Here is a 24,553-nt window from a genome sequence, read left to right on the forward strand (position 1 = left end):
ACAAGCTCTTCACCATTTCCATTTACAACACTGAACACCCCATGTACACCAATTATTCCCTCAACTGCCACATTACTCACCTTTGCATTCAAATCATCCATCACTATAACCTGGTCTTGTGCATCAAAACTGCTAACACACTCACTCAGCTGCTCCCAAACCATTTGCCTCTCATGATCTTTCTTCTCATGCCCAGGTGCATATGCACCAATAATCACCCATCTCTCTCCATCCACTTTCAGTTTTACCCATATCAATCTAGAGTTTACTTTCTTACACTCTATCACATACTCCCACAACTCCTATTTCAGGAGTAGTGCTACTCCTTCCTTTGCTCTTGTCCTCTCACCAACCCCTGACTTTACTCCCAAAACTTTCCCAAACCTCTCATCCCCTTTACTCCTGAGCCTCGTTTCACTCAGAGCCAAAACATCCAGGTTCCTATCCTCAAACATACTGCCTATCTCTCCTTTTTTCTCATCTTGGTTACATCCATACACATTTAGATTTCCCCGTCTAAGCCTTCAAGGAGGATGAGCACTCCCCACATGACTCCTTCTTCTGTTTCCTCTTTTAGAAAGTTAAAATAGAATGAGTAGGAAATGAGATGTTTGAGGACAATGTGTGGTGTAAGGTCATTTGATCGAGTAAGTAATAAAAGGGTAAGAGAGATGTGAGGTAATAAAAAGAGTGTGGTTGAGAAAGCAGAAGAGGGTGTATTAAATGGCTTGGTTACACGGAGAGAATGAATGAGGAAAGATTGACAAAGAGGATATAAGTGTCAAAGGTGGAGGGATCTCAGAGCCAAAACATCCAGGTTCCTATCCTCAAACATACTGCCTATCTCTCCTTTTTTCTCATCTTGGTTACATCCATACACATTTAGATTTCCCCGTCTAAGCCTTCAAGGAGGATGAGCACTCCCCACATGACTCTTTCTTCTGTTTCCTCTTTTAGAAAGTTAAAATAGAATGAGTAGGAAATGAGATGTTTGAGGACAATTTGTGGTGTAAGGTCGTTTGATCAAGTAAGTAATAAAAGGGTAAGAGAGATGTGAGGTAATAAAAAGAGTGTGGTTGAGAAAGCAGAAGAGGGTGTATTAAATGGCTTGGTTACACGGAGAGAATGAATGAGGAAAGATTGACAAAGAGGATATAAGTGTCAAAGGTGGAGGGAACGAAGAGAAGTGGGAGACCATATTGCAGGTGGAAGGAAAGAGTGAAAAAGATTTTGAGCAGCCAGGGCCTGAACATGCAGGAGGGTGAAAGGCATGCAAGGAATAAAGTGAATCAGAATGATGTGGTATACCAGAGTCAACGTGCTGTCAATGGATTGAACCGGGGCATGTGAAGCATCTGTGGTAAACCATGAAAAGTTTTGTGGGACCTGGGTGTGGAAAGGGAGCTGTGGTTTTGGTGCATTATACATGAGAGACAGAGACTGAGTGTGAACGAATGTGGCCTTTGCTGTCTTTTCCTAGCACTACCTTGCACGCATGCGGGGGGAGGGGGTTGTCATTTCATGTGTGGCGGGGTGGCAATGGGAATGAATAAAGGCGGCAAGTATGAATTATGTACATGTGTACATATGTATATGTCTGTGTATGTATATATATATATATATGTATATGTCTATGTCTATATATGTCTATATATGTATATGTCTAATCCCTGGGGATAGGGGATTAAGAGTACTTCCCACGTATTCCCTGCGTGTCGTAGAAGGCGACTAAAAGGGGAGGGAGCGGGGGGCTGGAAATCCTCCCCTCTCGTTTTTTTTTTAATTTTCCAAAAGAAGGAACAGAGAATTGGGCCAGGTGAGGGTATTCCCTCAAAGGCCCAGTCCTCTGTTCTTAACGCTACCTCGCTAATGCGGGAAATGGTGAATAGTTTGAAAGAAAGATATGTCTATGAATATATATGTATATGTTGAAATGTATAGGTGTGTATATGTGCATGTGTGGATGTGTATGTATATACATATGTGGGTGGGTTGGGCCATTATTTCGTCTGTTTCCTTGTGCTACCTCGCTAACGTGGGAGACAGCAACAAAGTATAATAATATATATGTATATATATATATATTTTTTTTTTTATTATACTTTGTCACTGTCTCCCGCGTTTGCGAGGTAGCGCAAGGAAACAGACGAAAGAAATGGCCCAACCCCCCCCCATACACATGTATATACATACGTCCACACACGCAAATATACATACCTACACAGCTTTCCATGGTTTACCCCAGACGCTTCACATGCCCTGCTTCAATCCACTGACAGCACGTCAACCCCGGTATACCACATCGCTCCAATTCACTCTATTCCTTGCCCTCCTTTCACCCTCCTGCATGTTCAGGCCCCGATCACACAAAATCTTTTTCACTCCATCTTTCCACCTCCAATTTGGTCTCCCTCTTCTCCTTGTTCCCTCCACCTCCGACACATATATCCTCTTGGTCAATCTTTCCTCACTCATCCTCTCCATGTGCCCAAACCACTTCAAAACACCCTCTTCTGCTCTCTCAACCACGCTCTTTTTATTTCCACACATCTCTCTTACCCTTACTTACTCACTCGATCAAACCACCTCACACCACACATTGTCCTCAAACATCTCATTTCCAGCACATCCATCCTCCTGCCCACAACTCTATCCATAGCCCACACCTCGCAACCATACAACATTGTTGGAACCACTATTCCTTCAAACATACCCATTTTTGCTTTCCGAGATAATGTTCTCTACTTCCACACATTCTTCAAGGCCCCCAGGATTTTCGCCCCCTCCCCCACCCTATGATCCACTTCCGCTTCCATGGTTCCATCCGCTGCTAGATCCACTCCCAGATATCTAAAACACTTCACTTCCTCCAGTTTTTCTCCATTCAAACTCACCTCCCAATTGACTTGACCCTCAACCCTACTGTACCTAATAACCTTGCTCTTATTCACATTTACTCTTAACTTTCTTCTTCCACACACTTTACCAAACTCAGTCACCAGCTTCTGCAGTTTCTCACATGAATCAGCCACCAGCGCTGTATCATCAGCGAACAACTGACTCACTTCCCAAGCTCTCTCATCCCCAACAGACTTCATACTTGCCCCTCTTTCCAAAACTCTTGCATTTACCTCCCTAACAACCCCATCCATAAACAAATTAAACAACCATGGAGACATCACACACCCCTGCCGCAAACCTACATTCACTGAGAACCAATCACTTTCCTCTCTTCCTACACGTACACATGCCTTACATCCTCGATAAAAACTTTTCACTGCTTCTAACAACTTTCCTCCCACACCATATATTCTTAATACCTTCCACAGAGCCTCTCTATCAACTCTATCATATGCCTTCTCCAGATCCATAAATGCTACATACAAATCCATTTGCTTTTCTAAGTATTTCTCACATACATTCTTCAAAGCAAACACCTGATCCACACATCCTCTACCACTGAAACCACACTGCTCTTCCCCAATCTGATGCTCTGTACATGCCTTCACCCTCTCAATCAATACCCTCCCATATATATATATCTATATATATATATTTTTTTTTTTTTTTTTTTTTTTTTATACTTTTTCATACTTTTCGCCATTTCCCGCGATAGCGAGGTAGCGTTAAGAACAGAGGACTGGGCCTCTGAGGGAATATCCTCACCTGGCCCCCTTCTCAGTTCCTTCTTTTTGGGAAAAAAAAAAAAAAAAAAAAAAAAAAAAAAAACGAGAGGGGAGGATTTCCAGCCCCCCGCTCCCTCCCCTTTTAGTCGCCTTCTACGACACGCAGGGAATACGTGGGAAGTATTCTTTCTCCCCTATCCCCAGGGATTTTTTTTTTTTTTTATACTTTATCGCTGTCTCCCGCGTTTGCGAGGTAGCGCAAGGAAACAGACGAAAGAAATGGCCCAACCCCCCCCATACACATATACATACACACGTCCACACACGCAAATATACATACCTACACAGCTTTCCATGGTTTACCCCAGACGCTTCACATGCCTTGCTTCAATCCACTGACAGCACGTCAACCCCTGTATACCACATGACTCCAATTCACTCTATTTCTTGCCCTCCTTTCACCCTCCTGCATGTTCAGGCCCCGATCACACAAAATCTTTTTCACTCCATCTTTCCACCTCCAATTTGGTCTCCCTCTTCTCCTCGTTCCCTCCACCTCCGACACATATATCCTCTTGGTCAATCTCTCCTCACTCATTCTCTCCATGTGCCCAAACCATTTCAAAACACCCTCTTCTGCTCTCTCAACCACGCTCTTTTTATTTCCACACATCTCTCTTACCCTTACGTTACTTACTCGATCAAACCACCTCACACCACACATTGTCCTCAAACATCTCATTTCCAGCACATCCATCCTCCTGCGCACATCTCTATCCATAGCCCACGCCTCGCAACCATACAACATTGTTGGAACCACTATTCCCTCAAACATACCCATTTTTGCTTTCCGAGATAATGTTCTCGACTTCCACACATTTTTCAAGGCTCCCAAAATTTTCGCCCCCTCCCCCACCCTATGATCCACTTCCGCTTCCATGGTTCCATCCGCTGACAGATCCACTCCCAGATATCTAAAACACTTCACTTCCTCCAGTTTTTCTCCATTCAAACTCACCTCCCAATTGACTTGACCCTCACCCCTACTGTACCTAATAACCTTGCTCTTATTCACATTTACTCTCAACTTTCTTCTTCCACACACTTTACCAAACTCAGTCACCAGCTTCTGCAGTTTCTCACATGAATCAGCCACCAGCGCTGTATCATCAGCGAACAACAACTGACTCACTTCCCAAGCTCTCTCATCCCCAACAGACTTCATACTTGCCCCTCTTTCCAGGACTCTTGCATTTACCTCCCTTACAACCCCATCCATAAACAAATTAAACAACCATGGAGACATCACACATCCCTGCCGCAAACCTACATTCACTGAGAACCAATCACTTTCCTCTCTTCCTACACGTACACATGCCTTACATCCTCGATAAAAACTTTTCACTGCTTCTAACAACTTTCCTCCCACACCATATATTCTTAATACCTTCCACAGAGCATCTCTATCAACTCTATCATATGCCTTCTCCAGATCCATAAATGCTACATACAAATCCATTTGCTTTTCTAAGTATTTCTCACATACATTCTTCAAAGCAAACACCTGATCCACACATCCTCTACCACTTCTGAAACCGCACTGCTCTTCCCCAATCTGATGCTCTGTACATGCCTTCACCCTCTCAATCAATACCCTCCCATATAATTTACCAGGAATACTCAACAAACTTATACCTCTGTAATTTGAGCACTCACTCTTATCCCCTTTGCCTTTGTACAATGGCACTATGCACGCATTCCGCCAATCCTCAGGCACCTCACCATGAGTCATACATACATTAAATAACCTTACCAACCAGTCAACAATGCAGTCACCCCCTTTTTTAATAAATTCCACTGCAATACCATCCAAACCTGCTGCCTTGCCGGCTTTCATCTTCCGCAGAGCTTTTACTACCTCTTCTCTGTTTACCAAATCATTTTCCCTAACCCTCTCACTTTGCACACCACCTCGACCAAAACACCCTATATCTGCCACTCTGTCATCAGACACATTCAACAAACCTTCAAAATACTCATTCCATCTCCTTCTCACATCACCGCTACTTGTTATCACCTCCCCATTTACGCCCTTCACTGAAGTTCCCATTTGCTCCCTTGTCTTACGCACCCTATTTACCTCCTTCCAGAACATCTTTTTATTCTCCCTAAAATTTACTGATAGGCTCTCACCCCAACTCTCATTTGCCCTTTTATTCACCTCTTGCACCTTTCTCTTGACCTCCTGTCTCTTTCTTTTATACTTCTCCCACTCAATTGCATATATATATATATATATATATATATATATATATATGTATATATATATATATATATATATATATATATATATATATATATATATATAAAGTATAATAAATAATATAATAATATAAAAATATATATATATATATTTTTTTTGCTTTGTCGCTGTCTCCCGCGTTTGCGAGGTAGCGCAAGGAAACAGACGAAAGAAATGGCCCAACCCACCCCCATACACATGTATATACATACGTCCACACACGCAAATATACATACCTACACAGCTTTCCATGGTTTACCCCAGACGCTTCACATGCCCTGATTCAATCCACTGACAGCACGTCAACCCCGGTATACCACATCGCTCCAATTCACTCTATTCCTTGCCCTCCTTTCACCCTCCTGCATGTTCAGGCCCCGATCACACAAAATCTTTTTCACTCCATCTTTCCACCTCCAATTTGGTCTCCCTCTTCTCCTCGTTCCCTCTACCTCCGACACATATATCCTCTTGGTCAATCTTTCCTCACTCATTCTCTCCATGTGCCCAAACCATTTCAAAACACCCTCTTCTGCTCTCTCAACCACGCTCTTTTTATTTCCACACATCTCTCTTACCCTTACATTACTTACTCGATCAAACCACCTCACACCACACATTGTCCTCAAACATCTCATTTCCAGCACATCCATCCTCCTGCGCACCACTCTATCCATAGCCCACGCCTCGCAACCATACAACATTGTTGGAACCACTATTCCTTCAAACATACACATTTTTGCTTTCCGAGATAATGTTCTCGACTTCCACACATTTTTCAAGGCTCCCAGAATTTTCGCCCCCTCCCCCACCCTATGATCCACTTCCGTTTCCATGGTTCCATCCGCTGCCAGATCCACTCCCAGATATCTAAAACACTTCACTTCCTCCAGTTTTTCTCCATTCAAACTCACCTCCCAATTGACTTGACCCTCAACCCTACTGTACCTAATAACCTTGCTCTTATTCATATTTACTCTTAACTTTCTTCTTTCACACACTTTACCAAACTCAGTCACCAGCTTCTGCAGTTTCTCACATGAATCAGCCACCAGCGCTGTATCATCAGCGAACAACAACTGACTCACTTCCCAAGCTCTCTCATCCCCAACAGACTTCATACTTGCCCCTCTTTCCAAAACTCTTGCATTCACCTCCCTAACAACCCCATCCATAAACAAATTAAACAACCATGGAGACATCACACACCCCTGTTGCAAACCTACATTCACTGAGAACCAATCACTTTCCTCTCTTCCTACACGTACACATGCCTTACATCCTCGATAAAAACTTTATTCGTATATATATATATATATATATATATATATATATATATATATATATATATATATATAATCTCATTTCCAACACATATCAACACTCCTCCGCACAACTATATCTATAGCCCACGCCTTGCAACCATATAATATTGTTGGAACCACTATTCCTTCAAACACACCCATTTTTGGTTTCCGAGATAATGTTCTCGCCTTCCACATATTTTTCAACGCTCCCAGAACTTTCGCCCCCTCCCTCACCCTGTGACTCACTTCCACTTCCATGGTTCCATCCGGTGCTTGCCTTCATTCATTCCTGTCGCTACCCCACCCCACAGGAAGCTAACCAGAAAGCCCAACGATGCTACCTGGGCATGTCCCTGTTATAATACTGCCACTTCCAGGTATCTGTAACAACCAACTTCCTGTAAGTTTTCTCCATTCAAATTCACACCCAAACTAAATTGTTTCCTTGCAATGCTAAATCAAATAACCTCTTTATTCACATTCACTCTCAATGTTCTCCTTTCATAAACTTTTCCAAGCGGAAACACTAACTTCTGCCCATTTTTACATGAATGTGCCAACAGAGCAATATGATCAGCATAAAACAAGTTACTCACTTTCCAGGCCCAATCATCCCCTAAAGACTGCATATCTACCCTTTTCTTAAACACTCTTGCATTCATATCCCTCACCATCCCATTAATACACAAATCTAACAGCCATAGTGATATCACAAAACTCTACCACACATCCACCTTCACCAAAAAGTCACTTATCCTCCTTTCTACCTACTCAAAAATGTTCCTTATTGTACTTTTGATTAAAATAATGCTTCCACTAGCTTTCCACCAACAACATTCATTCATAACACCTTCTACAAATGAACACTATTAACCCTATCATATGCTTTCCCAAATCCAAATAAATGTTGCATACAAATCCTTCTGTCTCCGTAAGTCATTCTAACACTTATTCTTCAAAGCAAACAGCTAATCTACATATCCTCTACTACTCCTGACACCACGGTGTTTCTCCCCAGTTTGAATTCTGAGCATAACACCACTATCTCAATTACCACTCTTCCATGCAAATAACCAGGTACACTCAGCAAACTTATACCTGTGTAACTGACTCATCTTTGTTCCAATTACCTTAGTACAGTGGCACTATGCATGCATTCCACCAATCCTCAAGCACTTTCTCATGATCCATACATACACCAAAAATCCTAATGAACCAAGCAACAACAAGGTCAACCCCTTTTGTAAGAAATTCAACCGCTGTATCATCCAATCCAGTTGCCTTGCCATATTTCATCTTATGTAAGCCTTTCACCACCTTTTCTCTGTTCACAAAACCACTTACTATGATCCTCTCACTTTATATACCTTCTCATCATCCAATCAAATACATTCAACAATCTTCCTTAGTACTCACTTCACCTCCTCTTCAATGCCTGTTACTGCTTCCCCATATGCCCCCTTAACACATGTTCCCCTTCATTCTTGTTTTTCTGACATTATCAACCTTCTTCCAATACATCTTATTCTCCACAAAATTTCCTGATACTCGCTCATCCCAACTCTCACTTGCCCTCCTTATTAGCTACTACACCATCCTCTTGATTTCCTGCTGCTTTCTCCTATTCAACTCCTAATAATATGCAGTCCTTCCCCTATAAGTATCACCATCCACCTCTCTATTATCTTCTGCTAGCAACTTTACTTCATCATCCCATGATTAAATACCCTCTCTCACTTGCCCACCTCCTGCATGCCTTCCCTTGCACTTGCCAGCACTGCTTCCATAAATAACCCATTCTGCACCTACTACCCATAACTTCATTTACTTTTAACCTATGTCATTCCACACTCAGTCACTCATACTATTTCTTCACACAAGTCTCACTTTCATCACCCTCTTCTCACTATCATTTCCTCTTTTCCAAAAACCTCTATAAATCTTCACCATTTCTTCCATCAGGTAATGATCAAACATTCCAAGGCTGCCCCTCTCAGCACATTCCCATCCAAAAGTTTCTCTTTTGCAAGCTTGCCAATTAATACATAATCCATTAATGTCCACAGACCATAATCTTTCCTACTAATCCACATGACCTTACGATGACATTTAAACACCCAACAGCACAGGAAAAACAAACTTGCGACACTACAGTACAGAATTGGAACAATGGCTCACCTAGAAAAGAATGTCTGCATCTCTACAGAAGTCTTTAGTTACTCTATTAATCCAAGACAGATATGAATTCAGCTCAAATCCTCCCATCAACCATCCTAAGTATCACAAATGCCACACCCATATTTTCTTTCTACACCAAAATCAACAAAATCAAAAGAATTTCACAAAATAAAGGCCCTCAAACACTAACTTGTTCACACCAGCTTTGGGGAAGAAAAAGAATCCCTCAACATCCTAAACAAACATTTCATATACTTCACACCAGATTACACCTCACCTCCCTACTCTTTCATCTTTTCAAGGGCTAACAAAAAAGCTGCAAAGAACATTATACAGAGCACTTAAAATGATTACTGGATTCTTAGCAACCACTAACACTTAACAGCTACCCAATAAAACAAAGACACTCCTAATACAGTCACACCTCAACATGCTCAGCAATGAATTCTTTGCAACAGCAATAAATTTCCTCCCTATCCACCTCTACCCAAACCATTGTATTACTAACCACCCATCCCTAAGTAAAAATATAAAGTTTAGCCCAGCATCATATACCAGTAGCCTCTAGTCATAAATCTCCAATCCCCAAGAAATATAACAGTATCAAAACACATACACTGAAAAAAAAGAACATGGACTAAACAAATGCCCTCTAATCTCAGTCTTAAACTATACCTTAACAAACAAAAACCAATCAGAAGCCACTTCCGCCAGACAAATATATGTCATACTTTCCCATCTATTGCTCGAACATCATCTATCCCTGCAATACTACAAACACCATTTCAACATATCCCAAGACCTTTCATGCCCATCATGCAACCACCACAACAAATACATATAACACATTCAACTCAACTGCTTTGCACTCTCTATACACAAACACATCACTACTCTTTACAACTACAGCCCTGCGCAATGGATATGTCTAGCTTCTTGAGGACCACAGAAACCTTATAAAAGACAAAAGGAACTCCTATGGGGTCGGGAAGTATCTATTTCTATCAATAATAATCATAATGATAAATAGTGCCACTTAGTCATCAGTGTCCTATCACCCATTCTCATTTACTTGCTCTTTACTGAATGGTATCAAATAATAAAAAGTTAAAATCATCTGGCTATCCAGAGAGATAGCACAAACTATCCTCCGAGATACTGAAGAGAAAATATCCACTAACTGACTGGACAGTCTATATGATACATCCTTATACTTGAGAATCATCATCTAACAAAACTTCCTGACAATCTGGTTGTCTGACCAAAAAGGCCAAATCCTCAACTGTCTTCTCTTTTCTTCCTTATCATATAATCTTCAGCAATGATTAAATGCACATCTACCTCCAAAGTACTTTTTGTCTACACCCACAGCAATCCATTATATTTCCCTAGTGCAGTTTTTTAAATTCCCCTATGCAGTCTTTCAATACCTCTGTAGTCAATACCTGATCTATGTTCATGTACAATACAATACTCTGTACCCTACTCTGCCACTTTGATATTACTGGACTTCTTACATTAATACTGTGGATGTCTCAATGTAATACTTGGCAAGCTGCTGTGTCGCAAGATTACTGTGTGGCCGTTGGCAACTCAAGAGTGGGCCATTTTGAAAAATGTTTCTTTCTCTACACCTCTTTCCAAATAACTATGGCCCAGCATATTCTGAAAGACAGATCTTTCACATCCTCCAAAATTTGTAAACTTTCCCATGTCTCTTCTTTTTTTTTTTTTTTCCAATGTGAGCTTTCACCATAAAAAAAAATATGATCCACTCTCTTTATTAGATGTCTTAATTTTCCCTTTGCATTTCCTAATATTTCTTACTAGTCTTTCCCCTAAAAAACTCCTAAATGTCATTACATACCTACCTTAACATTACCTGGCTCTCATAATCTGTTCAGAAAGTAATAATCCACTTCTGTTCCAACAAAATTCTCTTCTATTCACTGTTTCAGTATGTACTTCCAATGTCAGTGTCTTCAAATATTTTCTTCAAAACATTCTATTCACCATGTTCCAATCTGTGTTTCCAATGTCTACCACCACAAATAATTCTCGTCCAACTTTCTTCCTTTGTTGCCTTTTTTTTGCATAGAATTTATGCAATTTTTATTCACTTTATACCATCAATTAACATATATGTATCACCCTCAAGGGGCCACACCTTTTAACCTTTCCTTGCCACACATCATCTTGAATGGACTCCACATTCACTATTTCACTTTACTTATTTCACTTGTCCAGTTAAAATGTTCCATTCACTTGCTTTATTATGATTCATGTTGATACAAAAGGTTATCACGTCTTTTCTTGTTTGTTTTTTGTCATGTACTCTAGTTTATCATCTCCCTATTACAAATTAAAGCTCAATATAAACACCTAATTATACTTAGAATCACGGAGTTGTAACAATATCTTCCCTTCCCCCCCTCACCACAGTTGTAATCATGTCTTCCCTTCTCTTCCTCACCAAGTCAATTGCTGCAATGCCCTCTCTTTTATCCAAGCTCTACCTCAGGTACAATCATTCTTGATTAATGGTCTTTCTCTAATAATTTCAGTTTCCTTATCTGTGTGTGTATCTTTGTCAAATTAACTAATCCATAATGCATACACCACTTATTCATGTATGTGTAAACATGCATCCACACACAATTACAAACAAGCTAAGACTAAATATCAGGTTATGTGAATTTTCATGAATACACAAACACCAAAGCTACAATAATAAAAACATACATTACAAAACAGTTATGATGATGGTTTTAAACACCTATACCAATTTTGCATTATAATTAATCCAAATGTGACTAATCCATCAAAAATTATGTTTGACAAGCATTTCCAATTTGCCATAAGACAATGATCTTAAAATCCTGTAAACCAAAAAAACCTCGCTTCTTAAACAATCACAAGTCAACCTCAAGAAGAGAGGACTCCACTAAAAATCAAGCTAAAAAAAATATGCAAGCCTGTAAAGATAAATCTCTTAATCTACCCACGAATGAAGAAGATTAATGGTGTATTAACATAAACATACATCAACAATGAACAATCTACATAAAGACATCACAATTACTCCTATGGTACTTAGTAACATTTACTCTTGTGGTATTAAGTAACTCATGAAATAATGCACAGCATATGCAGTCATTAGACTTGGAAGAAGTACAAGATAACATAAATTCATTCATATCTGCAACCTTCTTTCATGTGCTAAAGACAAACCAGAGATCTAAGAGACACCCAATTCAAGGTCAATGATGATGAAAAGATTAACGACAGTATAACTTAGAAGCATCATGTTATGACAGCACTACACAATATAGATCTGATGCCCAAAATTCCTACAGGAACATTTCCTAACATTCATTTCAATCACCATGCAATCTGAACTAACAATATTGCAAATGCCGAACGTAAGCCTCAGGTGTCCTTAACAGTCTCATTTCTGGTCACTGTATCATTCCATGATGGCAAAGAAAATTCTACAACACCATAAGCTTATAATACAACAGTCGACAGGTAAAGCCCGAAAATGCACATCCTCACCTTAACCATTCATTTATCACCAACAAACTTGGGAACAGTTCATAACTTGCGAGGAGGCCCGACATGAGCATGCCCTACACGGCAAAGGTATGCTGTATGCCTATTATATTTCCCTATACGTTATCTCAGGATCCAAGAGCCATTGTAGCTCCCCTTTGTTCAGGGGGTCGCCAGCCTCGCTCACCGGGATGCAACATGCCTAAAAATCAATAGCCACCACTCCATCCTGAGAGCCTTCCTCTTACTTCTTATTGTAGGCCTATTCCTTTTATATTAGTCTGCCGAAATCTTTTCCATCAACTTATGCCTTCTCTTAGTATTAATGTGTACATTCACTGTATATGCAACAATGCAAAATCAGTATATGTACCTGAGTGTTGCATGGTGTTGCAGCGCGTTGCAGGGTAGGCCTTGTAGCGGAGGGAGAGCGGCTGGCTGGTGGCAGGCAGGCCCACTTACACAGCCGCGTTAATCAATAATTTCCCTTCCCTCCGCCGCTACTCTCCCCCCCGCACTCCCTCTCTCCACCCAAACGATACCTCTACATCTCTTCTCCGTATAACAAATAAATAATTTAGAGACGATTTAAGGCGCAATTCACTAAAATTGTACGTGTGATTGCGAAACTGGCATCGCCCACATTCTGCGTTTCTCCTTCTCGGTGACGCATTCAACCCAAATAAACACTGACACCTTTTTGTTTGTAAACACATGCTTCTCCGTCTCACTCACGTTGATTTTTTTTTCACTTATTCTACACACCTTGAGACATGTTTACACTTACCTTAAATCTACATGCGCCCTGTATTTTAAGCGGAGGCGCTGAAAATATCACAAAAGGCGCACTAAAACCACTCATGACATGTTTTCGAGACGGTCAATGAACTCATTGCGTCTTTGTTAGTTGGTGTTCCAGTAATGTTCAGCGCACGGGATAAACTTCTATAGCTACTCAAACTCTGATAACATAGAGTATTCAATACTATATTCGTATTATCTATACTGTTGGATACTATTTTAAAAGTGAATTTATACATTCAAGCTCTTTAATGAAAAGAGAGGATTTTTTGCATGTTTCTTAGTAATTCGAAAGGTGGCCCATTTGAAGTTATAACGCATAACATTAATAAACAATCTTCACGCTATATACATACAAAAGTTTCATATTAGTAAGCATTTGAAAAGATGTTGTGTCTGCGAAATCATAGAGGTGAAAGTCAGTTTTCAGAAGACTTAATAGTCCATATAGTAAAATATTATTAGGTCTTGTTTACAACTTTTCTACCTGTCTCACGCATGCACTATGCTAAATGACGCTTTGTTGTCTACCAATTTTCAGTGGTTAATGCATCAGGTTATTACATAAGTTATGTCCGATAATTTCTTATGAGGCTCATGTAAATATCTAAAGATATATTTGACACAACGGGCTTCCTGTGCCTGGATAAGTTAGTTGTCTGTGATTTCTGGACAACCTTGCTTCATCATGCATGTCTCGATCGATACGAATGCAGAACGAGCGCGAATTTTAAAAGTTTGCGGAAGAATTAATATATTTCATTTGTATATATAGTTCATTAACTTTGTGGTATCAATTTGAATGAATAAATATCATAGACGGCACTGAATATATACCATTACAAAGATGATGGTTGTATATCTAAACAATGAACACGAATTACTGCATGCGGTTTTGTAACGAATTATCGGTAAAAAAAAAAAATGTTTTCCAAATGATTTATAGTCAATGATCATCCTTCATAATTGCACAAAGAGCACAGGCTAATATACATATAAAATCAAGTGGTATTACGAATATTTGGGAATATGCGGTAAAAATCACCTTACCAGACAGCTGGGAAATTAGCAATGTCTCATCCTTATTCCGAATAATGACAAAAGTAAGGTGCCAGTTGTAATGCACATATGTTTAGAGCTGCATTCACTGTGATAAATAGTGGTGTGGCAACCATAGCATTACCAAAATGAAATGATAAAAAAAATTATTAACTGATTACTGCAAAAATACTAATAAAATGGAGACACGAATTATGATATGCGTAAAGCTATACTTTATCATACAAATGTGCATACAAACGTAAGAGTGTATGGAGAATCATTTCAATTTTATATATGGCATCATAGATCCCAGGCGTATTTATGAATCGCGGAGAAAGCCCATGGGAACTCGCTGCACTCCGTCATTAGTTAGCTGTACAGTATATAATTATTATTATATTATTACAGTTATTCTAATTCTTTTAGCATCACCGAACAAAATTGAATGTGTGTATCTTTCAATGTCATTATTTGTGTTAGACGAGACGGCACCGTTGACTGTACTAATCAATGCCATCTGAACGATATATATATATATATATATATATATATATATATATATATATATATATATATATATATATATATATATATATATATACATATATATATGTGTGTGTGTGTGTGTGTGTGTGTATGGGGGTGGGTTGGGCCATTTCTTTCGTCTGTTTCCTTGCGCTACCTCGCAAACGCGGGAGACAGCGACAAAATATATATATATATATATATATATATATGGAAAAAGGTGAGAACAATGGAAGTAAGGGGAGTGGGGGAGGAATGGGATGTATTTAGGGAATCAGTGATGGATTGCGCAAAAGATGCTTGTGGCATGAGAAGAGTGGGAGGTGGGTTGATTAGAAAGGGTAGTGAGTGGTGGGATGAAGAAGTAAGAGTATTAGTGAAAGAGAAGAGAGAGGCATTTGGACGATTTTTGCAGGGAAAAAATGCAATTGAGTGGGAGATGTATAATGAAAGAGACAGGAGGTCAAGAGAAAGGTGCAAGAGGTGAAAAAAAGGGCAAATGAGAGTTGGGGTGAGAATCATTAAATTTTAGGGAGAATAAAAAGATGTTCTGGAAGGAGGTAAATAAAGTGCGTAAGACAAGTGAGCAAATGGGAACTTCAGTGAAGGGCGCAAATGGGTAGGTGATAACAAGTAGTGGTGATGTGAGAAGGAGATGGAGTGAGTATTTTGAAGGTTTGTTGAATGTGTTTGATGATAGAGTGGCAGATATAGGGTGTTTTGGTCGAGGTGGTGTGCAAAGTGAGAGGGTTAGGGAAAATGATTTGGTAAACAGAGAAGAGGTAGTAAAAGCTTTGCGGAAGATGAAAGCCGGCAAGGCAGCAGGTTTGGATGGTATTGCAGTGGAATTGATTAAAAAAGGGGGTGACTGTATTGTTGACTGGTTGGTAAGGTTATCTAATGTATGTATGACTCATGGTGAGGTGCCTGAGGATTGGCGGAATGCGTGTATAGTGCCATTGTACAAAGGCAAAGGGGATAAGAGTGAGTGCTCAAATTACAGAGGTATAAGTTTGTTGAGTATTCCTGGTAAATTATATGGGAGGGTATTGATTGAGAGGGTGAAGGCATGTACAGAGCATCAGATTGGGGAAGAGCAGTGTGGTTTCAGAAGTGGTAGAGGATGTGTGGATCAGGTGTTTGCTTTGAAGAATGTATGTGAGAAATACTTAGAAAAGCAAATGGATTTGTATGTAGCATTTATGGATCTGGAGAAGGCATATGATAGAGTTGATAGAGATGCTCTGTGGAAGGTATTAAGAATATATGGTGTGGGAGGAAAGTTGTCAGAAGCAGTGAAAAGTTTTATCGAGGATGTAAGGCATGTGTACGTGTAGGAAGAGAGGAAAGTGATTGGTTCTCAGTGAATGTAGGTTTGCGGCAGGGGTGTGTGATGTCTCCATGGTTGTTTAATTTGTTTATGGATGGGGTTGTTAGGGAGGTAAATGCAAGAGTTTTTGAAAGAGGGGCAAGTATGAAGTCTGTTGGGGATGAGAGAGTTTGGGAAGTGAGTCAGTTGTTGTTCGCTGATGATACAGCGCTGGTGGCTGATTCATGTGAGAAACTGCAGAAGCTGGTGACTGAGTTTGGTAAAGTGTGTGGAAGAAGAAAGTTAAGAGTAAATGTGAATAAGAGCAAGGTTAGTAGGTACAGTAGGGTTGAAGGTCAAGTCAATTGGGAGGTGAGTTTGAATGGAGAAAAACTGGAGGAAGTGAAGTGTTTTAGATATCTGGGAGTGGATCTGGCAGCGGATGGAACCATGGAAGCGGAAGTGGATCATAGGGTGGGGGAGGGGGCGAAAATTCTGGGGGCCTTGAAGAATGTGTGGAAGTCGAGAACATTATCTAGGAAAGCAAAAATGGGTATGTATGAAGGAATAGTGGTTCCAACAATGTTGTATGGTTGCGAGGCGTGGGCTATGGATAGAGTTGTGCGCAGGAGGATGGATGTGCTGGAAATGAGATGTTTGAGGACAATGTGTGGTGTGAGGTGGTTTGATCGAGTGAGTAACGTAAGGGTAAGAGGGATGTGTGGAAATAAAAAGAGCGTGGTTGAGAGAGCAGAAGAGGGTGTTTTGAAGTGGTTTGGGCACATGGAGAGGATGAGTGAGGAAAGATTGACCAAGAGGATATATGTGTCGGAGGTGGAGGGAACAAGGAGAAGAGGGAGACCAAATTGGAGGTGGAAAGATGGAGTGAAAAAGATTTTGTGTGATCGGGGCCTGAACATGCAGGAGGGTGAAAGGAGGGCAAGGAATAGAGTGAATTGGAGCGATGTGGTATACTGGGGTTGACGTGCTGTCAGTGGATTGAATCAAGGCATGTGAAGCGTCTGGGGTAAGCCATGGAAAGCTGTGTAGGTATGTATATTTGCGTGTGTGGACGTATGTATATACATGTGTATGGGGGGGTTGGGCCATTTCTTTCGTCTGTTTCCTTGCGCTACCTCGCAAACGCGGGAGACAGCGACAAAGTATAATAAATATAAACTATATATATATATATATATATATATATATATATATATATATATATATATATATATATATATATATATATATATAAGAGAGACTTTTGGATGTTAATGTGCTGAGAGGTGCAACTGGAGGGATATCTGATCATTATCTAGTGGAGGCTAAGGTGAAGATTTGTATGGGTTTTCAGAAAAGAAGAGTGAATGTTGGGGTGAAGAGGGTGGTGAGAGTAAGTCAGCTTGGGAAGGAGACTTGTGTGAGGAAGTACCAGGAGAGATGAGTACAGAATGGAAAAAGGTGAGAACAATGGAAGTAAGGGGAGTGGGGGAGGAATGGGATGTATTTAGGGAATCAGTGATGGACTGCGCAAAAGATGCTTGTGGCATGAGAAGAGTGGGAGGTGGGTTGATTAGAAAGGGTAGTGAGTGGTGGGATGAAGAAGTAAGAGTATTAGTGAAAGAGAAGAGAGAGGCATTTGGACGATTTTTGCAGGGAAAAAATGCAATTGAGTGAGAGATGTATAAAAGAAAGAGACAGGAGGTCAAGAGGAAGGTGCAAGAGGTGAAAAAGAGGGCAAATGAAAGTTGGGGTGAGAGAGTATCATTAGATTTTAGGGAGAATAAAAGGAAGGAGGTAAATAAAGTGCGTAAGACAAGGGAGCAAATGGGAACTTCAGTGAAGGGCGCAGATGGGGAGGTGATAACAAGTAGTGGTGATGTGAGAAGGAGATGGAGTGAGTATTTTGAAGGTTTGATGAATGTGTTTGATGATAGAGTGGCAGATATAGGGTGTTTTGGTCGAGGTGGTGTGCAAAGTGAGAGGGTTAGGGAAAATGATTTGGTAGACAGAGAAGAGGTAGTAAAAGCTTTGCGGAAGATGATAGCCGGCAAGGCAGCAGGTTTGGATGGTATTGCAGTGGAATTGATTAAAAAAGGGGGTGACTGTATTATTGACTGGTTGGTAAGGTTATTTAATGTATGTATGACTCATGGTGAGGTACCTGAGGATTGGCGGAATGCGTGCATAGTGCCACTGTACAAAGGCAAAGGGGATAAGAGTGAGTGCTCAAATTACAGAGGTATAAGTTTGTTGAGTATTCCTGGTAAATCATATGGGAGGGTATTGATTGAGAGGGTGAAGGCATGTACAGAGCATCAGATTGGGGAAGAGCAGTGTGGTTTCAGAAGTGGTAGAGGATGTGTGGATCAGATGTTTGCTTTGAAGAATGTTTGTGAGAAATACTTAGAAAAGCAAATGGATTTGTATGTAGCATCTATGGATCTGGAAAAAGCATATGATAGAGTTGATAGAGATGCTCTGTGGAAGGTATTACGAATATATGGTGTGGGAGGCAAGTTGTTAGAAGCAGTGAGTTTTTATCGAGGATGTAAGGCATGTGTACGAGTAGGAAGAGAGGAAAGTGATTGGTTCTCAGTGAATGTAGGTTTGAGGCAGGGGTGTGTGATGTCTCCATGGTTGTTTAATTTGTTTATGGATGGGGTTGTTGGGGAGGTGAATGCAAGAGTTTTGGAAAGAAGGGCAAGTATGCAGTCTGTGGTGTGGATGAGAGAGCTTGGGAAGTGAGTCAGTTGTTGTTCGCTGATGATACAGCGATGGTGGCTGATTCGGGTGAGAAACTGCAGAAGCTGGTGACTGAGTTTGGTAAAGTGTGTGAAAGAAGAAAGCTGAGAGTAAATGTGAATAAGAGCAAGGTTATTAGGTACAGTAGGGTTGACGGACAAGTCAATTGGGAGGTAAGTTTGAATGGAGAAAAACTGGAGGAAGTAAAGTGTTTCAGATATCTGGGAGTGGATTTGGCAGCGGATGGAACCTTGGAAACGGGAGCGAGTCATAGGGTGGGGAGGGGCGAAAGCTCTGGAAAAGTTGAAAAATGTGTGGAAGGCGAGAACGTTATCTCGGAAAACAAAAATGGGTATGTTTAAAGGAATAGTGGTTCCGACAATGTTATATGGTTGCGAGGCGTGGGCTATAGATAGGGTTGTTCAGAGGAGAGTGGATGTGCTGGAAATGAGATGTTTGAGGACAATATGTGGTTTGATCGAGTAAATAATGAAAGGGTAAGAGAGATGTGTGGTAATAAAAAGTGTGTGGTTGAGAGAGCAGAAGAGGGTGTTTGAAATGGCTTGGTCACATGGAGAGAATGAGTGAGGAAAGATTGACAAAGACGATATATGTGTCAGAGGTGGAGGGAACCAGGAGATGTGGGAGACCAAATTGGAGGTGGAAAGATGGAGTGAAAAAGATTATACATGGCAGCTAGAGATTGAGCGTAAACGAATGTTGCCTTTGTTGTCTTTTCCTAGTGCTACCTCGCGCACATGAGGGAGGAGGGGATTGTCATTTCATGTGTGGCGGGTGCAACGGGAATGAACAAGGGCAGACAGTATGAATTATGTACATGTCTATATATGTATATGTCTGTGTGTATATATATATATATATGTATACGTTGAGATGTATTGGTATGCATACGTACTTGTGTGGACGTGTATGTATATACATGTGTATGTGGGTGGGTTGGGCCATTCTTTCGTCTGTTTCCTTGCGCTACCTCGCTAACGCGGGAGACAGCGACAAAGTATGATAACCTTGCTCTTATTCACATTCACTCTCAGCTTTCCTCTTTCACACATTTTACCAAACTCAGTCACCAGCTTCTGCAGTTTCTCACCCGAATCAGCCACCAGCGCTGTATCATCAGCGAACAACAACTGACTCACTTCCCAAGCTCTCTGATCCACAACAGACTGCATACTTGTCCCTCTTTCCAAAACTCTTGCATTCACCTCCCTAACAACCCCATCCATAAACAATATAATATATATATATATATATATATAAATATATATATATATATATATATATATATATATATATATATATATATATATATATATATATATATATATTTATCTATTTACTCATTTATTTATCATACTTTGTCGCTGTCTCCCGCGTTAGCGAGGTAGCTCAAGAAAACAGACGAAACTATGGCCCAACCCACCCACATACACACACATATACATACACGCCCACACACGCACATATACATACCTATACATTTCAACGTATACATACATATACATACACACATATACATATATACACATTTACATATTCATACTTGCTGCTTTCATCCATTCTTGTGGCCACCCCGCTAAGGACGAAGGTGGGACGCCATTTGGTAAACATATTTACCAAATGGCGTCCTAGCTTGATTTCTTCGATGTATATCAACTGACTTATATTTCTTTTTTGTGTCTCCCCTGATGATGTGATTATTACACGAAAGTGCGGTTGGGAACTTATCGTGTTTCATTTTCCCCGTGGACTCAGAGGAATATCTTGATCACGCGCAAATTGTGATCCTTTCCAACACACACACACACACATGTGTATATATACATACATATATATATATATATATATATATATATATATATATATATATATATATATATATATATATATTCTATTTATTATACTTAGTCGCTGTCTCCCGCGTTAGCGAGGTAGCGTAATGTAACACGAGAAAGAATGGCTCAACCCACATACATACGTATGTATATGTATAAACGCCCACACACGCATATATGAATACATATTCATACACAGACATATACATTTATACACATGTACATATTCATATTTGCTGCCTTCATCCATTCTCGTCGCCAACTCGCCACACATGAAATTGAATGCACCCCCTCCGCGAGGTAGCGCTAGGAAAAAAAAAAAAAATAGAGGTCATATTCGTTCACACTCAGTCTCTAGCTGTCATGTGTAATTCAACGAAAGCACATCTCCCTTTCCACATCCAGGCCCCACAGACGTTTCCATCGTTTACCCCAGATGCTTCACATGCCTTGGTTCAATCCATTGACAGCACGTCGACTCCGGTATACCACATCGTTCCAATTCACTCTATTCCTTGCACACCTTTCACATTCCTGTATGTTCAGGCTCCGATAGCTCAAAATCTTTTTCACTTCATCCTTCTACCTCCAATTTGGTCTCCCGCTTCTTTTCGTTCCCTCTACCTCTGATATATATCCTCTTTGTCAATCGTTCCTCACTCATTCTCTCCATGTGACCAAACCATTTTAACACACCCTCTTCTGCTCTCTCAACCACACTCTTTTTATTACCACATATCTCTCTTACCCTTTCATTATTTACTCGATCAAACCACCTCACACCACATATTGTCCTCACACATTTCATTTCCAACACATCCACCCTCCTCCCCACAACTCTATCAATAGCCATTGCCTCGCAACCATATAACATTGTTGGAACCGCTATTCCTTCAAACATACCCATTTTTGCTTTCCGAGATAACGTTCTCGCTTTCCATACATTATTCAACGCTCCCAGAACTTTCGCCCCCTCCCCCACCCTATGATTTACTTCCGCTTCCATGGTTCCATCCGCTGCCAAATCCACTCCCAGATATATAAAACACCTCACTTCCTCCAATTTTCTCTATTCAAACTTACCTCCCAAATAACTTGTACCTCAACCCTACTGAACCTAATAACTTTGCTCTTATTCACATTCACTCTCAGCTTTCTTCTTTCACGCATTTTACCAAACTCAGCCACCAACTTCTGCAGTTTCTCACCCGAATCAGCCACCAGCGATGTGTTTTAGATATCTGGGAGTGGATTTGGCAGCGGATGGAACCATGGAAGCGGAAGTGAATCATAGGGTGGGGGAAGGGGTGAAAGTTCTGGGAGCGTTGGAGAATGTGTGGAAGTTGAGAACATTATCTCGGAAAACAAAAATAAGTATGTTTGAAGGAATAGTGGTTCCAACAATGTTATATGGTGGCGAGGCGTGGGCTATGGATGGAGTTGTGCGGAGGAGGGTGGATGTGCTGAAACTGAGATATTTGGGGACAATATGTGGTGTGAGGTGGTTTGATCGAGTACGTAATAATATGGTAAGAGAGATGTGTGGTAATAAAAAGAGTGTGGTTGAGAAAGCAGAATAGGGTGTTTTGAAATGGTTTGGTCACATGGAGAGAATGAGTGAGGAAAGATTGACCAAGAGGATATATGTGTCAGAGGTGGAGGGAACGAGGACATGTGGGAGACCAAATTGAAGGTGGAAAGACGGAGTGAAAAAGATTTTGAGTGATCGGGGCCTGAACATGTAGAAGGGTGAAAGGCATGAAAGGAATCGAGTGAATTGGAACGATGTGGTATACCGGGGTCGACGTGCTGTCGCTGGATTGAACTAGGGTATGTGAAGCGTCTGGGGTAAATCATAGAAAGTTGTGTGGGGCCTGGTTGTGGAAAGGGAGCTGTTGTTTCGGTGCATTATTACATGACAGCTAAAGACTGAGTGTGAACGAATATGGCCTTTGTTGTCTTTCCTAGCGCTACCTCGCGCACATGAGTTGGGGAGGGGGTTGTTATTTCATTTGTGTCGGGGTGGTGACGGGAATGAATAAAGGCACACAATATGAATTATGTACATGTGTATATATGTATATGTCTCTGTGTGTATATATTTATATGTATACGTTGAGATTTATAGGTATGTATATTTGCGTGTGTGGATGTGTATGTATATACATGTGTACGTGGGTGGGTTGGGCCATTCTTTCGTTTGTTTCCTTGCGCTACCTCTTTAACGCAGAAGACAGCGACAAAGCAAAATAAAATAATATAAATAATATAATATAACATATATATATATATATTTTTTTTTTTTTTTTTTTTTTTATACTTTGTCGCTGTCTCCCGCGTTTGCGAGGTAGCGCAAGGAAACAGACGAAAGAAATGGCCCAACCCCCCCCCCCCCATACACATGTACATACACACGTCCACACACGCAAATATACATACCTACACAGCCTTCCATGGTTTACCCCAGACGCTTCACATGCCTTGCTTCAATCCACTGACAGCACGTCAACCCCTGTATACCACATGACTCCAATTCACTCTATTTCTTGCCCTCCTTTCACCCTCCTGCATGTTCAGGCCCCGATCACACAAAATCCTTTTCACTCCATCTTTCCACCTCCAATTTGGTCTCCCTCTTCTCCTCGTTCCCTCCACCTCCGACACATATATCCTCTTGGTCAATCTCTCCTCACTCATTCTCTCCATGTGCCCAAACCATTTCAAAACACCCTCTTCTGCTCTCTCAACCACGCTCTTTTTATTTCCACACATCTCTCTTACCCTTACGTTACTTACTCGATCAAACCACCTCACACCACACACATATATATATATATATATATATATATATATATATATATATATATATATATATATATTTATTTATTTATTTATTTATTTATTTATATTTATTTTGCTTTGTCGCTGTCTCCCGCATTTGTGAGGTAGCGCATGGAAACAGAAGAAAGAAATGGCCCAACCCACCCCCATACACATGTATATACACACACGTCCACACACGCAAACATACACACCCATATATCTCAATGTACACATATATATACACACACAGACACATACATATATACCCATGCACACAATTCACACTGCCTGCTTTTATTCATTCCCATCGCCACCTCGCCACACATGGAATACCATCCCCCTCCCCCCTCATGTGTGCGAGGAGCGCCAGGAAAAGATAACAAGGCCCCATTCGTTCACACTCAGTCTCCAGCTGTCATGCAATAATGCCCGAAACCACAGCTCCCTTTCCACATCCAGGCCCCACACAACTTTCCATGGTTTACCCC

General features: G+C 40.6%; 1 protein-coding gene across 11 annotated transcripts in view; it reads right to left on the reverse strand.

Annotated features, from left to right (window-relative positions):
- Positions 1 to 24,553, reverse strand: part of LOC139751039 (uncharacterized) — a 442,294-nt gene that overhangs the window by 347,432 nt on the left and 70,309 nt on the right. Inside the window, exon 1 of one of the 11 annotated variants that reach the window (XM_071666164.1) lies at positions 13,753 to 13,891. The exons of 7 other annotated variants lie outside the window; for them this stretch is intronic. The gene's annotated coding sequence lies outside the window, so the exon portion shown is untranslated. Of the gene's footprint in view, positions 1 to 13,338; positions 13,703 to 13,752; positions 13,892 to 24,553 lie in introns of those variants that run through there. 3 more of the 11 variants (XM_071666167.1, XM_071666168.1, XM_071666166.1) reach the window with 3 other exon arrangements.

This window comes from Panulirus ornatus, chromosome 10 (genome assembly GCF_036320965.1).
Source record: "Panulirus ornatus isolate Po-2019 chromosome 10, ASM3632096v1, whole genome shotgun sequence".
NCBI classification, from domain to species: Eukaryota; Metazoa; Arthropoda; class Malacostraca; order Decapoda; family Palinuridae; genus Panulirus; species Panulirus ornatus.